Below are 14,200 nucleotides of genomic sequence, written 5' to 3'. Positions count from 1 at the left end.
TCTTGTTAGCCAAGTCATTAATTTTCAAAATCAAATTTTTTTTTAAAATTGTTTTTCAAATCATATCTTTTCAATCACATCTTTTTAATCACATCTTTTTCAAAAATAATTTTCAATCATATCTTTTTGATTTCTAATTTCAAAATCTTTTTCAAAAATCACTTGATTTCTTTCCCAATCTAAGTTTTCGAAAATCAATTATTTTTTTTAAAATGTTTTTTAAAATCTTTTTAATTTATTTTCGAAAAATTTCTTCCCCTCTTCTCACATCCTTCTATTATGGACTAACACTCCTCCTCAATGCACAATTCGAATTCTATCTTTCTAGATAAGTTTGAATTCTTCTTCTACCTCTTCCTTCTATTTTTCTTTTCCTCTGACACCTCAAGGAATCTCTATACTGTGACATAGAGGATTCCATATTTTCTTGTTCTCTCCTCTTTTATATGAGCAGGAGCAAAGACAAAAACATTCTTGTTGATGTTGACCCTGAACCTAAAAGGACCTTGAAGCAAAAGCTAAGAGAAGCTAAAGCACAACTCTCTGTAGAGGACCTAACAGAATTCTTCAAAGAAGAAGACATGGCAGCCAAAAATAACAACAATGCCAACAATGCCAACAATGCAAGGAAGGTGCTGGGTGACTTTACTGCACCTACTCCTGACTTCTATGGGAGAAGCATCTCTATCCCTGCCATTGGAGCAAACAACTTTGAGCTTAAGCCTCAATTAGTTTCTCTAATGCAACAGAATTTCAAGTTCCATGGACTTCCATTGGAAGATCCTCATCAGTTTTTAGCTGAATTCTTGCAGATCTGTGGCACTGTCAAGACTAATGGGGTTGACCCTGAGGTCTATAGACTTATGCTATTCCCTTTTGCTGTAAGAGACAGAGCTAGGATATGGTTGGACTCACAACCTAAAGAAAGCCTGAACTCTTGGGAAAAGCTAGTCAATGCCTTCTTGGCAAAGTTCTTTCCACCTCAAAAATTGAGTAAGCTTAGAGTGGAAGTCCAAACCTTCAGACAGAAGAAAGGTGAATCCCTCTATGAAGCTTGGGAAAGATACAAACAATTAATCAGAAAATGTCCTTCTGACATGCTTTCTGAATGGAGCATCATAGGTATCTTCTATGATGGTCTGTCTGAACTGTCCAAGATGTCATTGGATAGTTCTGCTGGAGGATCTCTTCATCTGAAGAAGACGCCTACAGAAGCTCAAGAACTCATTGAAATGGTTGCAAATAATCAATTCATGTACACTTCTGAAAGGAATCCTGTGAACAATGGGACGAATCAGAAGAAAGGAGTTCTTGAGATTGATACTCTGAATGCCATATTGGCTCAGAACAAAATATTGACTCAGCAAGTCAATTTGATTTCTCAAAGTCTGTCAGGAATGCAAGCTGCACCAGGCAGTACTAAGGACGCTTCATCTAAAGAAGAAGCTTATGATCCTGAGAACCCTTCAATGGAAGAGGTGAATTACATTGGAGAACCCTATGGAAACACCTATAATTCTTCATGGAGAAATCATCCAAATCTCTCATGGAAGGATCAATAGAGACCTCAACAAGGTTTCAACAACAATAATGGTGGAAGAAACAGGTTTAGCAATGGCAAGCCTTTTTCATCATCTTCTCAGCAACAGACAGAGAATTCTAAGCAGAGCCACTCTGACTTAGCAACCATGGTCTCTGATCTAATCAAAACCACTCAAAGTTTCATGACTGAAACAAGGTCCTTCATTAGAAACTTGGAGGCACAAGTGGGGCAGCTGAGCAAGAAAATTACTAAACTCCCTCCTAGTACTCTTCCAAGCAATACAGAAGAGAATCCAAAAGGAGAATGCAAGGCCATTAACATGACCCACATGGCCGAATTTGGAGAGGAGGAAGAGGCAGTGAACACCACTGAGGAAGACCTCAATGGACGTCCACTGGCCTCTAATGAGTTCCCTAATAAGGAACCATGGGAATCTGAGACTCACACTGAGACCATAGAGATTCCATTGGATTTACTTCTGCCATTCATGAGCTCTGATGAGTATTCTTCCTCTGAAGAGGATGAGTATGTCACTGAAGAGCAAGTTGCTAAATACCTCGGAGCAATCATGAAGCTAAATGACAAGTTATTTGGTAATGAGACTTGGGAGGATGAACCCCCTTTGCTCACCAAAGAACTGGATGACTTGTCTAGGCAGAGATTACCTCAAAAAAGACAGGATCCTAGAAAGTTCTCAATACCTTGTACCATAGGCACCATGACCTTTAAGAAGGCTCTGTGTGACTTAGGGTCAAGTGTAAACCTCATGCCTCTCTCTGTAATGGAGAAGCTAGGGATCTTTGAGGTACAAGCTGCAAGAATCTCATTAGTGATGGCAGACAATTCAAGAAAACAAGCTTATGGGCTTGTAGAGGATGTTCTGGTAAAGATTGAAGACCATTACATCCCTGCTGATTTCATAGTCGTAGAGACTAGGAAGTGCATGGATGAGTCCATCATCCTTGGCAGACCCTTCCTAGCCACAGCAAAGGCTGTGATTGATGTGGACAGAGGAGAATTGATCATTCAAGTGAATGAAGAATCCTTTGTGTTTAAGGCTTAAGGATATCCCTCTGTCACCATGGAGAGGAAGCATGAAGAGCTTCTCTCAAAACAGAGTCAAACAGAGCTCCCACAGTTAAACTCTAAGTTTGGTGTTGGGAGGCCACAACCAACTTCTAAGTTTGGTGTTGAACCCCCACATTCAAACTCTAAGTTTGGTGTTGGGAGGTTCCAACATTGCTCTGAGTATCTGTGAGGCTCCATGAGAGCCCTCTGTCAAGCTACTGACATTAAAGAAGTGCTTGTTGGGAGGCAACCCAATGTTATATTTATCTATTTTCCTTTGTATTTTATGTTTTCTGTAGGTTGATGATCATGGGAAGTCACAAAATCAATTGAAAAAGCAAAAACAGAATGAAAAATAGAAAGAAAAACATCACATCCTGGAGGAAGATCTTGCTGGCGTTTAAACGCCAGAAAGGGCAGCAAATGGGCGTTTAACGCCCAGTCTGGCACCATTCTGGGTGTTTAACGCCAGAAAGGGGCACCAGACTGGTGTTAAACGCCAGAAAAGGGCAAGAAGCTGGCGTTAAACGCCAGAAATGGGCACCAGCCCGGTGTTTAACGCCAGAATTGGCATAAAGAGCATTTTTGCTCGCCACTTGGTGCAGGGATGAATTTTTGTTGACACCTTAGGATCTGTGGACCCCACAGGATCCCCACCTACCCCACCACCCTCTCTCTTCTTCTTCACCCATTCACCAATCACCTCAACCACTCTTCCCCCAAAACCCCTCACCTATCAAATCCCACTATACTCTTCACCACTCACATCCATCCTTCATAAAACCTCACCTACCTCACTATTCAAATTCAAACCACTTTCCCTCCCAAACCCACCCATTCATAACCGAACCCTACCCCTCTCTCCACCCCTATATAAACCCATCTTCACTCCGTCATTTTCACACAACCTAAACACTACTTCTCCCCCTTTGGCCGAACCACAAAGCCATCTCCATCTCCTATATTTCTTCTTTTTCTACTCTCTTCTTCCTTCTTTTGCTCGAGGACAAGCAAACCTTCTAAGTTTGGTGTGATAAAAGCATTGCTTTTTGTTTTTCCATAAGCATTTCTAGCATCTAAGGCCGGAGAAACCTCTAGAAAGAGGAAAGAAAAGGCAAAAGCTTCCACCTCCGAGTCATGGGAGATGGAGAGATTCATCTCAAGGGTGCATCAAGACCACTTCTATGAAGTTGTGGCCATAAAGAAGGTGATCCCCGAGGTCCCTTTCAAACTCAAAAAGAGTGAATATCCGGAGATCCGACATGAGATCCGAAGAAGAGGTTGGGAAGTTCTCACCAACCCCATTCAACAAGTCGGAATCTTAATGGTTCAAGAGTTCTATACCAATGCATGGATCACCAAGAGCCATGATCAAAGTGTGAACCCGAACCCAAAGAATTGGCTTACAATGGTTCGGGGGAAATGCTTGGATTTCAGTCCGGAAAATGTAAGGCTGGCATTCAAATTGCCCATGATGCAAGGAGATGAACACCCTTACACTAGAAGGGTCAACTTTGATCAAAGGTTGGACCAAGTCCTCATAGACATTTGTGAAGAGGGTGCTCAATGGAAGAGAGATTCAAGAGGGAAGCCGGTTCAACTAAGAAGGCATGACCTCAAGCCCGTGGCTAGAGGATGGTTGGAGTTTATCCAACGCTCAATCATTCCCACTAGCAACCGGTCTGAAGTTACTATAGACCGGGCCATCATGATTCATAGCATCATGATTGGAGAGGAAGTAGAAGTTCATGAGGTTATAGCTGGTGCGCGAAATTGTGAACAATACTTTTTCACAACTCTCATAATCCCCGGTCATGAACTCCAAAAACTTGGTAGCTCAATTCCATGGCATTACACAACTTCGCACAACTAACCAGCAAGTGCACTGAGTCGTCCAAGTAATAAACCTTACGCGAGTAAGGGTCGATCCCACGGAGATTGTTAGTATGAAGCAAGCTATGGTCATCTTGTAAATCTTAGTCAGGCAGACTCAAATGGATATGGTGATGAACGAAAATAACATAAAAGATAAAGATAGAGATACTTATGTAATTCATTGGTAGGAACTTCAGATAAGCGCATGAAGATGCCTTCCCTTCCGTCTCTCTGCTTTCCTACTGTCTTCATCCAATCCTTCTTATTCCTTTCCATGGCAAGCTTGTGTAGGGTTTCACCGTTGTCAATGGCTACCTCCCATCCTCTCAGTGAAAACGTTTGCAAATGCTCTGTCACAGCACGCGGAATTCAGCTGTCGGTTCTCGGTCAGGCCGAAATAGAATCCATCGATTCTTTTACGTCTGTCACTAACGCCCCGCCTGCTAGGAGTTTGAAGCACGTCACAGTCATTCAATCATTGAATCCTACTCAGAATACCACAGACAAGGTTTAGACCTTCCGGATTCTCTTGAATGCCGCCATCTGTTCTCGCCTATACCACGAAGACTCTGATCTCACGGAATGGTTGGCTCGTTTGTCAGGCGAGCACTCGGTTGTCAGGCGATCAACCATGCATCGTGCAAACAGGAATCCAAGAGATATTCACTAGAGCCTTGGTTGCTTGTAGAACAAAAGTGGTTGTCAGTCACCATGTTCATAAGTGTGAATGATGATGAGTGTCACGGATCATCACATTCATCAAGTTGAAGAACAAGTGATATCTTAGAACAAGAACAAGCGGAATTGAATGGAAGAACAATAGTAATTGCATTAATACTCGAGGTACAGCAGAGCTCCACACCTTAATCTATGGTGTGTAGAAACTCCACCGTTGAAAATACATAAGCATAAGGTCTAGGCATGGCCGAATGGCCAGCCTCCCAATGATCTAAGATAGCATAAAACACGAAGATAGCTACCCAGATATCTCAATACAATAGTAAAAGGTCCTACTTATAGAAAACTAGTAGCCTAGGGTGTACAGAGATGAGTAAATGACATAAAAATCCACTTCCGGGCCCACTTGGTGTGTGCTTGGGCTGAGCAATGAAGCATTTTCGTGTAGAGACTCTTCTTGGAGTTAAACGCCAGCTTTTATGCCAGTTTGGGCGTTTAACTCCCATTTGGGTGCCAGTTCCAGCGTTTAACGCTGGGATTCCTGAGGGTGACTTTGAACGCCGGTTTGGGCCATCAAATCTTGGGCAAAGTATGGACTATCATATATTGCTGGAAAGCCCAGGATGTCTACTTTCCAACGCCGTTGAGAGCGCGCCAATTGGGCTTCTGTAGCTCCAGAAAATCTACTTCGAGTGCAGGGAGGTCAGAATCCAACAGCATCTGCAGTCCTTTTCAGTCTCTGAATCAGATTTTTGCTCAGGTCCCTCAATTTCAGCCAGAAAATACCTGAAATCACAGAAAAACACACAAACTCATAGTAAAGTCCAGAAAAGTGATTTTTAACTAAAAACTAAAAAAAATATACTAAAAACTAACTAGATCATACCAAAAACATACTAAAAACAATGCCAAAAAGTGTATAAATTATCCGCTCATCAATAGCCCAAGAACTTTATAAGGTGGCGGACAAGTCCTCTACCTTGGCAAGGTTAGCCTTTCCTCATCTCATTTGTCACCTCTGTTATTCAGTTGGAATTGACATAGAGGGAGACACCCCCATTGATGAGGACAAGCCCATCACTAAGAAAAGGATGGAGCAAACAAGAGATCCCACTCATCATGAAATCCCTGAGATACCTCAAGGGATGCACTTTCCTCCACAAACTATTGGGAGCAAATCAACACCTCCCTAGGAGAATTGAGTTCCAACATGGGACAACTAAGGGTGGAGCACCAAGAATATTCCATCCTCCTGCATGAAATTAGAGAAGATCAAAGAATCATGAGAGAGGAGCAACAAAGGCAAGGAAGAGACATTGAGGAGCTCAAGCACTCCATAAGATCTTCAAGAGGAAGAACAAGCCGCCATCACTAAGGTGGACCCGTTCTTTAATTTCCTTGTTCTTTATTTTCCTGTTTTTCGAATTTTCATGCTTATGTTTATCTATGTTTGTGTCTTATGATCATTAGTGTCTTAGTGTCTATGCCTTAAAGTTATGAATGTCCTATGAATCCATCAACTTTTTTGGATGAAAAATGTTCCTAATTGAAAAAGAGAAGAATTGCATGAATTCTGAATTTTATAACAGATTAATTATTTTGATGTGGTGGCAATACTTTTGACTTCTGAATGTATGCTTGAACAGTGCATATGTCTTTTGAATTTGTTGTTCATGAATGTTGGCTCTTGAAAGAATGATGAAAAAGGAGACATGTTACTAAGGATCTGAAAAATCATAAAAATGATTCTTGAAGCAAGAAAAAGCAGTGAATACAAAAAAAAAAGAGAGAGGAAAATGAAAAAAAAAAAACGAAAAAAAGGGGAAAAAAAGAAAAAGCAAAAAAATTAATGAAGTTGTGATCCAAGGCAAAAAGAGTGTGCTTAAGAACCCTGGACACCTCTAATTGGGGACTCTATCAAAGCTGAGTCACAATCTGAAAAGGTTCACCCAATTATGTGTTTGTGGCATGTATGTATCCGGGGGTAATACTGAAAGACAGAGTGCTTTGAGCCACAGCCAAGACTCATAAAGTAGTTGTGTTCAAGAATCATCATACTTAACTAGGAGAATCAATAACACTATCTGGATTCTGAGTTCCTATAGAAGCCAATCATTCTGAATTTCAAAGGATAGAGTGAGATGCCAAAACTGTTCAGAAGCAAAAAGCTAAAAGCCCCGCTCATCTAATTAATACTGATCTTCATAGATGTTTTTGGAATTCATTGCATATTCTCTTCTTTTTATCTTATTTGATTTTCAGTTGCTTGGGGACAAGCAACAATTTAAGTTTGGTGTTGTGATGAGCGGATAATTTATATGCTTTTTGGCATTGTTTTTAGTATCTTTTTAGTATGTTTTAGTTAGTTTTTATTATATTTTTATTAGTTTTTAGTTAAAATTCACTTTTCTGGACTTCACTATGAGTTTGTGTGTTTTTCTGTGATTTCAGGTATTTTCTGGCTGAAATTGAGGGACCTGAGCAAAAATCTGATTCAGAGGCTGAAAAGGACTGCAGATGCTGTTGGATTCTGACCTCCCTGCACTCAAAGTGGATTTTCTGGAGCTACAGAAGCCCAATTGACACGCTCTTAATGGCGTTGGAAATTAGACATCATGAGCTTTCCAGCAATATATAATAGTCCGTACTTTGCCTGAGATTTGATGGCCCAAACTGGCATTCCAAATCAGCCCAAAACTGCCCGGTGTTAAACGCCGGAACTGGCACAAGAATGGGAGTTAAACGCCCAAACTGGCATAAAAGCTGGCGTTTAACTCCAAGAAAAGTCTCTACACGAAAATGCTTCAACGCTCAGCCCAAGCACACACCAAGTGGGCCCGAAAGTGGATTTTTATGTCATTTACTCATTTCTGTAAACCCTAGGCTACTAGTTCTCTACAAATAGGACCTTTTACTATTGTATTCATATCTTTTGATCTTTCGAATCTTTTGATCACTTTAGATCTTAGGATCATCTTTTGATCATTTTAGATCTTTGGATCATCTTTGGACGTCTAGTTCTTAGATCATTGGGGGCTGGCCTCACGGCCATGCCTAGACCTTGTTCTTATGTATTTTCAACGGTGGAGTTTTTACACACCATAGATTAAGGTGTGGAGCTCTGCTGTACCTCAAGTATTAATGAAATTACTATTGTTCTTCTATTCAACTCAGCTTGTTCTTGTTCTAAAATATCACTTGTTCCTCAACTTGATGAATGTGATGATCCGTGACACTCATCATCATTCTCACCTGAACGTGTGCCTGACAACCACCTCCGTTCTACCTTAGATTGAGTGAATATCTCTTGGATCCCTTAATCGGAATCTTCGTGGTATAAGCTAGAATTGATGGCGGCATTCAAGAGAATTCGGAAGGTCTAAACCTTGTCTGTGGTATTCTGAGTAGGATTCAATGATTGAATGACCGTGACGAGCTTCAAACTCCTGAAGGCTGGGCGTTAGTGACAGACACAAAAGAATTAATGGATTCTATTCCAACCTAATTGAGAACCGACAGATGATTAGCCATGCTGTGACAGAGCATTTGGACCATTTTCACTGAGAGGAGGGGACTGTAGCCACTGACAACGGTGATGCCCAACATACAGCTTGCCATGGAAAGGAGTAAGAAGGATTGGATGAAGACAGTAAGAAAGCAGAGAGACGGAAGGGACAAAGCATCTCCATATGCTTATCTGAAATTCTCACCAATGAATTACATAAGTATCTCTATCCTTATTTTATCTTTTAGTTATCAATCATCCATAACCATTTGAATCCGTCTGACTGAGATTTACAAGGTGACCATAGCTTGCTTCATACCAACAATCTCCGTGGGATCGACCCTTACTCGCGTAAGGTTTATTACTTGGACGACCCAGTGCACTTGCTGGTTAGTTGTGCGAAGTTGTGATAAAGTATTGAGATTGCAATTGAGCGTACCATGTTGATGGCGCCATTGATGATCACAATTTCGTGCACCAAGTACCTTGACTTATTTGACCTCGTTTGGATTTTAATTTAATTATTCAAGTGGCAAGTTATGTTATTTTTGTTTGATATGTTTTTTCCGTTCTGTCTGATGCCTTTATGTAAAGTAGTGTACAAACCTTTCCTTTCTATATCTGATGTTATTTTTGTTTATATTGTCAGCCGTCTGTTACAACTAATGAAATTGATAAAGCAGTGCATCAGATGATAATTGATGCTGGTGCTTATTCCTCACCCCTTGGCTATGGTGGATTTCCAAAAATTGTGTGCACATCATGGAATACCCGATTCTAGGCAGTTACAGGTTTCATAAGCCTCTCTCTATATACATAATTATTAATTTATTTTTTTCACTTTATCCTTGGTATGCATATCACTCATAAGCCAATGACATTTATCTCTTTTCTGTAGAATGGTGACATTATTAATATTGATGTGATAGTATACCTGAAAATTTATTTAGTGAACAGATCACTTTTTTAATTGCCTTTCGGTGAATGCCCTTATATCCAGAAAATGGAAATCAACTTGAACTACATTCTTAATTGTCATTCTCGCTGTTTTAGGAATTATAATTATATGTATGTTCATGAAAGTGCTTAGGGTTGGGATTAAGTAATTAGTAATCCCAAAGTAAAGTGTATACATAATCTGGTAGGACCTCACATGTTGCACCACCTATTAGTAGAGTACATAAAAGAACAAATAAAGAGGGAAATGAAGGGGTCCAAGTAAGGAATAGAAAGGGCCAAGGTAGTATAGGATAGTGTTCAAAATATACTGCATCAATATTGAGGGGGAATAAGCAGCATAATAGGGTAGTTAAACTCCTAGTAGAATGTAATAGGAGGAGACTTAAAGCCCTGAAAAGGTCATGGGATTATTTTGTCCCTTTTTTATATTACGATCCTACATTCACACTAATTCCACAACTCACCACAATATATATATGTACAAATTTTTTTCATTAGCCCTTCTGCTTGCATAGTTGATCTTCTGCTTTCCCTCTGATTCCTCTTTATTATTGTTAATTATCAAGTAATTGTATGCTTTGCTAATTGTACATGGGGACACGTCAAAGACATTTTTTTGTGGGGAAGTCACTAATGAAATGAAAAATCTTGTTGTGGTAAATAGTTCTTGATCGGTAGGTAATTTTTTTTGGGTGTCATTATGATCTATACATCGTTATATTGTTAATCTTTTATATATTTCCATTCCTTGTAACATGGACAAATTTAATACCTCATTAGCAATGCTAGTTAAGAAATAATTTAGATTAGTTATTGAGCAAATCATTTTACATAATGTTTGCAGGTAACTCGAGAGTTCTTGGAAAAGGGAATATCTGTTTGCAAGGATGGTGCTTCTTTTAGAAAAATTGGCAAGAGAATCAGGTGTTGACTAGGTTGGATTTGATAATCTTTAATTCTAGACATTATAAATTATGGAGATCAGGTGTTGACTAAGTTGGCATGAATTTTACATAAGAGATTGGAGGTGGAAATTGGGATTCCCTTTGTGTAATTGTTGTTTAATTCGGTTGATCTTTTAAGCGGGAAATTCAATTTTTGTTTATGACTGAAAATTTACTTGATATATTGCATGATTTTTTTATGGGTACTGTTTTCTTTAGCTGTCAGCTTTGTTGTCCGATATTGGGCTTAACATCCATGAAGCTTATGTTTTCTCCACCACTAATGACTACTCCCTCGATGTATTTTTGGTGGATGGATGGCTAGTAGAGGTAAGATGCCACATGCAAAATATGCCATCCCATGTTTTCACTCCCTTGAAAATTTTATCATTGTTGTACTGGTGAAGTTTGTGGCTTTTTTTCATTTAAATGTTATAAAGGTATTTATGCTATTGTTTATGCCTAATGTTTCTTTAATTGACTATATAAACTTATAAAGTATTTCATGTACATTTCTATTTCGACTTTTATTCTTTTCAAAATTCTCTAAATGCCCTGGGATTCAATTGTATTTTTATTCTATTTCTATTTTTTGTATGACATCTAATTACATCTTTTTTGGCATAGGGATCATGGTCACGCTAATTAATTCCCTTTCAGCTGTGGAGGAACCCTTGGTTGCAAAAGCAAAACGTGAAAATTGGGAGAGAGACAACAGATTGTTAAAGATAGAAGAAAGAATAGCATCTGGATCTTGTGGAGATTTGTAATTCGTAATATTTTTTGTTGTTTAGATTTATAACATAGTTTATTACTTTCTAAGAGAAATTTGTGTATCAATATTTTGAGTTTAATAAAATATCTTATTATATAGTAATTAATTTCAGTATATTTTTATTATGCATAATAATAACTATTGTTGGCAAAAATATATACTTAATTCTAGAAAAAATAGTTTGGTGCTTCTAAGAAAACGAGTATAATATAACTAACAAAAGTCCTAAGATTTTAGTGGCAATAATAATGGCAACTAAAAGTGAATAATATTATAATTTTAAAATTATTTTTAGTGGCTATATAAATTGCCGGTAAAATGGGTTTTGGCGGCAATAGTAATGGCCATTATAAGTGAACAACATTGCAATCTTATCATTACTTTTGGTGGCCATATAAATTGCCAAAAAAATGGCCACTAAAAGTTATATACTTTTTATTGCCGCTAAAAGCAAAATAAATGGCCGCTAAAAGTGATTATTTTTGTAGTGGGTGTTGATGAACTTGGTGGCCTTGATGATGATGGCTCAGGTGCTTTCCTCTTGGATGGTGTCTTCTTTGCGGACCCATCCAAAACTCCACATGGAATGAATTGGTTACCGATTGGGATCTTGAACTTGATGTCTGTAGGTCACCTCGCTAACCCCGCTAATATAGCAAATGTCATTGATGACTGCGCATCATGTTAGGTTTTTCTATACTTTTTCATACAAGAAATTGATGATTAATGCTTAATTATTGAGTATTTTAGTGCTTAAATAGTATATTGCTTTGATCTTTTGATTTTGTAAATTTGTAGGAAATAATGAGAAAAAGAAGCAAAAAAGCACAAATTAAGCTCAATTAAGCTCAAAAGGAGAAAAAAAGAATTTTGGGGCACACAGTTGGAAGTTTGAGCACGCTTTGGAACATTAGGCCACGTTTTTAAAAGCATGGCCCATGATTTATACCAAGGAAGAGCGCTCTCAGGCAAGAGCGCTACGCTCGTTAACAAAGAACGCCTGTGATAAATGGGGTGGAAAAATTCATCTGGCGACGCGTACGCGTCGATGGAACATTTCTAAAGAAGCACGCGTTTGCGTGGATGAAGTGAAGCGTGGATTTAACATTATACAATCCACGCGTACGCGTGGATGACGCGTACACGTGGATAGAGCGCTCATTTTGTGAAAGCTATGCTCTCAAAGTGAGCGCTGCAAAGGACGCGTACGTGTGGGTGACACGTACGCGTCGATGGACCAAAATGCAAGGGATGCGCACGTGTGAGGTATGCGTACGCGTGGGTGTCCGAGCACTACGTTATCTTTAAAAATGCTACGCTCTCCTGGAAGCAAATTCTGATTCAATTAAACTTCATTCCAAGCCCAATTTAACTCCAAGCAAGCAAGCCCATTCATATCACTCAATCAAGGCCACAAGAATCATCTAGATTTAATTTTTATTTAATTTGCTTTTAATTTCATTTTAATTTGTAATTTAGGAAAGCCTATATAAAGACATCAGTTTTAATTCATTAAAAAGGCTGGGACTCACGCACGGTAGTAGGAGTAGGAGTAGGAATAGAGGCTGGAGGATTAGAGACTGTAGAGCTCTCTTGGAGGATTAGAGACTCCAAAGAGCTTAGCTTAGAATTTCTTTTCCTTTTCTGCACTTTTACATTTCAGTTGTATTGAATTCAGTTTACTTTATGCAATTTTAATTTGTTGCACAATTTACTCTCTGCCAATTTACTTTCTGCAACTTTACATTTCTGTTTGCTTTGAGCTGAGTTTACTTTTAATGTAATTTACATTTTCTGCAAGTGTTCTTAGAGCAATGATCCATTAACCCCACTTCATTAGGGGAGGACCTCTATTATAATTCACATGATTGAGTGAACTTCTTCTTCTCCTCAATTCATTTGTGTAGCTATTGGATATACTCTGTTTTGATTGAGATTCATTCACTCCGGAAGGGGGTTTGAATCTGTGAGTGCTTGTGTGAGCCTCGGAAGGAAAATCATGGGCATTAGAACTGGGGCTCTATCCTTCACAATTCCCTTGACCAACACTATTCCGAAGGAATTGAGATCTTGAGAATTTGTGTGGCTTATGGATGAGAGAACATGCTTAACCTCTTCTCATGACAATTATATCAAGGAATTGGCAAGATTGATTATGATTAGAGAGATTGGATGGTCATGGAATTGGGATCCAATCAACTTCAGTCTGCCATAGATCTACTCATATGATTGAGAAAGGAGTTGAGACCCATTTGATTCATTGTGAATTATAATATCTCCAATCCATAATGAATCTTGTTCTCTGTTGGTTCTCATTTTGATCGCTTTAAGCTTCATTTAATATTTTGCCATTTACATTATGCACTTTATATTTCTTGCAATTTATATTTTGTCAATCAATTTCACTCAATTTACCACTGTTAGCTTGACTAAATTTATCACCTAACTAAAGTTGCTTGATCCATCAATCCCTGTGGGATCAACCTTACTCCGGTGAGTTTTACTACTTGATGCGACCCGGTACACTTGCTGGTTAGTTTGTGCGAAAATCTAATTTTTGTCATCAAATTTTTGGCGCCGTTGTCGGGGATTGATTAATATTAACAATGATTAAGTGGGTGATAAGTCTAGATTAAGCATTTTCTTTGTTTTTTCATTTAAGTTCTTTTTAATTTTCTGTTTTCTGCTGATACTAAGGTTTTTGTGTTATTGCCTTGATAAACCACTATTTTATGGTTTATCTTGTGCTCAATTGAGTGGTTTTTATCAACTCTTTACTCACTTATTCATACAATTTGCATGTTTTACATTTTCCTTCCTGATTTTATGCTATGATTGAAAACATGCTTCTT

At 38.6% G+C, this 14,200-nt stretch overlaps 1 non-coding gene across 1 annotated transcript; it reads right to left on the bottom strand.

Annotated features, from left to right (window-relative positions):
- Positions 1-995: 995 nt before the first annotated feature.
- On the bottom strand, positions 996-1,103 carry LOC130947743 (small nucleolar RNA R71). The gene has a single exon (XR_009072787.1). It is a non-coding gene; the product is annotated as a small nucleolar RNA R71 (small nucleolar RNA).
- Positions 1,104-14,200: the final 13,097 nt, after the last annotated feature.

Source organism: Arachis stenosperma, chromosome 1 (genome assembly GCF_014773155.1).
Source record: "Arachis stenosperma cultivar V10309 chromosome 1, arast.V10309.gnm1.PFL2, whole genome shotgun sequence".
NCBI classification, from domain to species: Eukaryota; Viridiplantae; Streptophyta; class Magnoliopsida; order Fabales; family Fabaceae; genus Arachis; species Arachis stenosperma.
The sequence above is the reverse complement of the archived record's forward strand: the minus strand, read 5'-3'. Positions and strand labels throughout refer to the sequence as shown.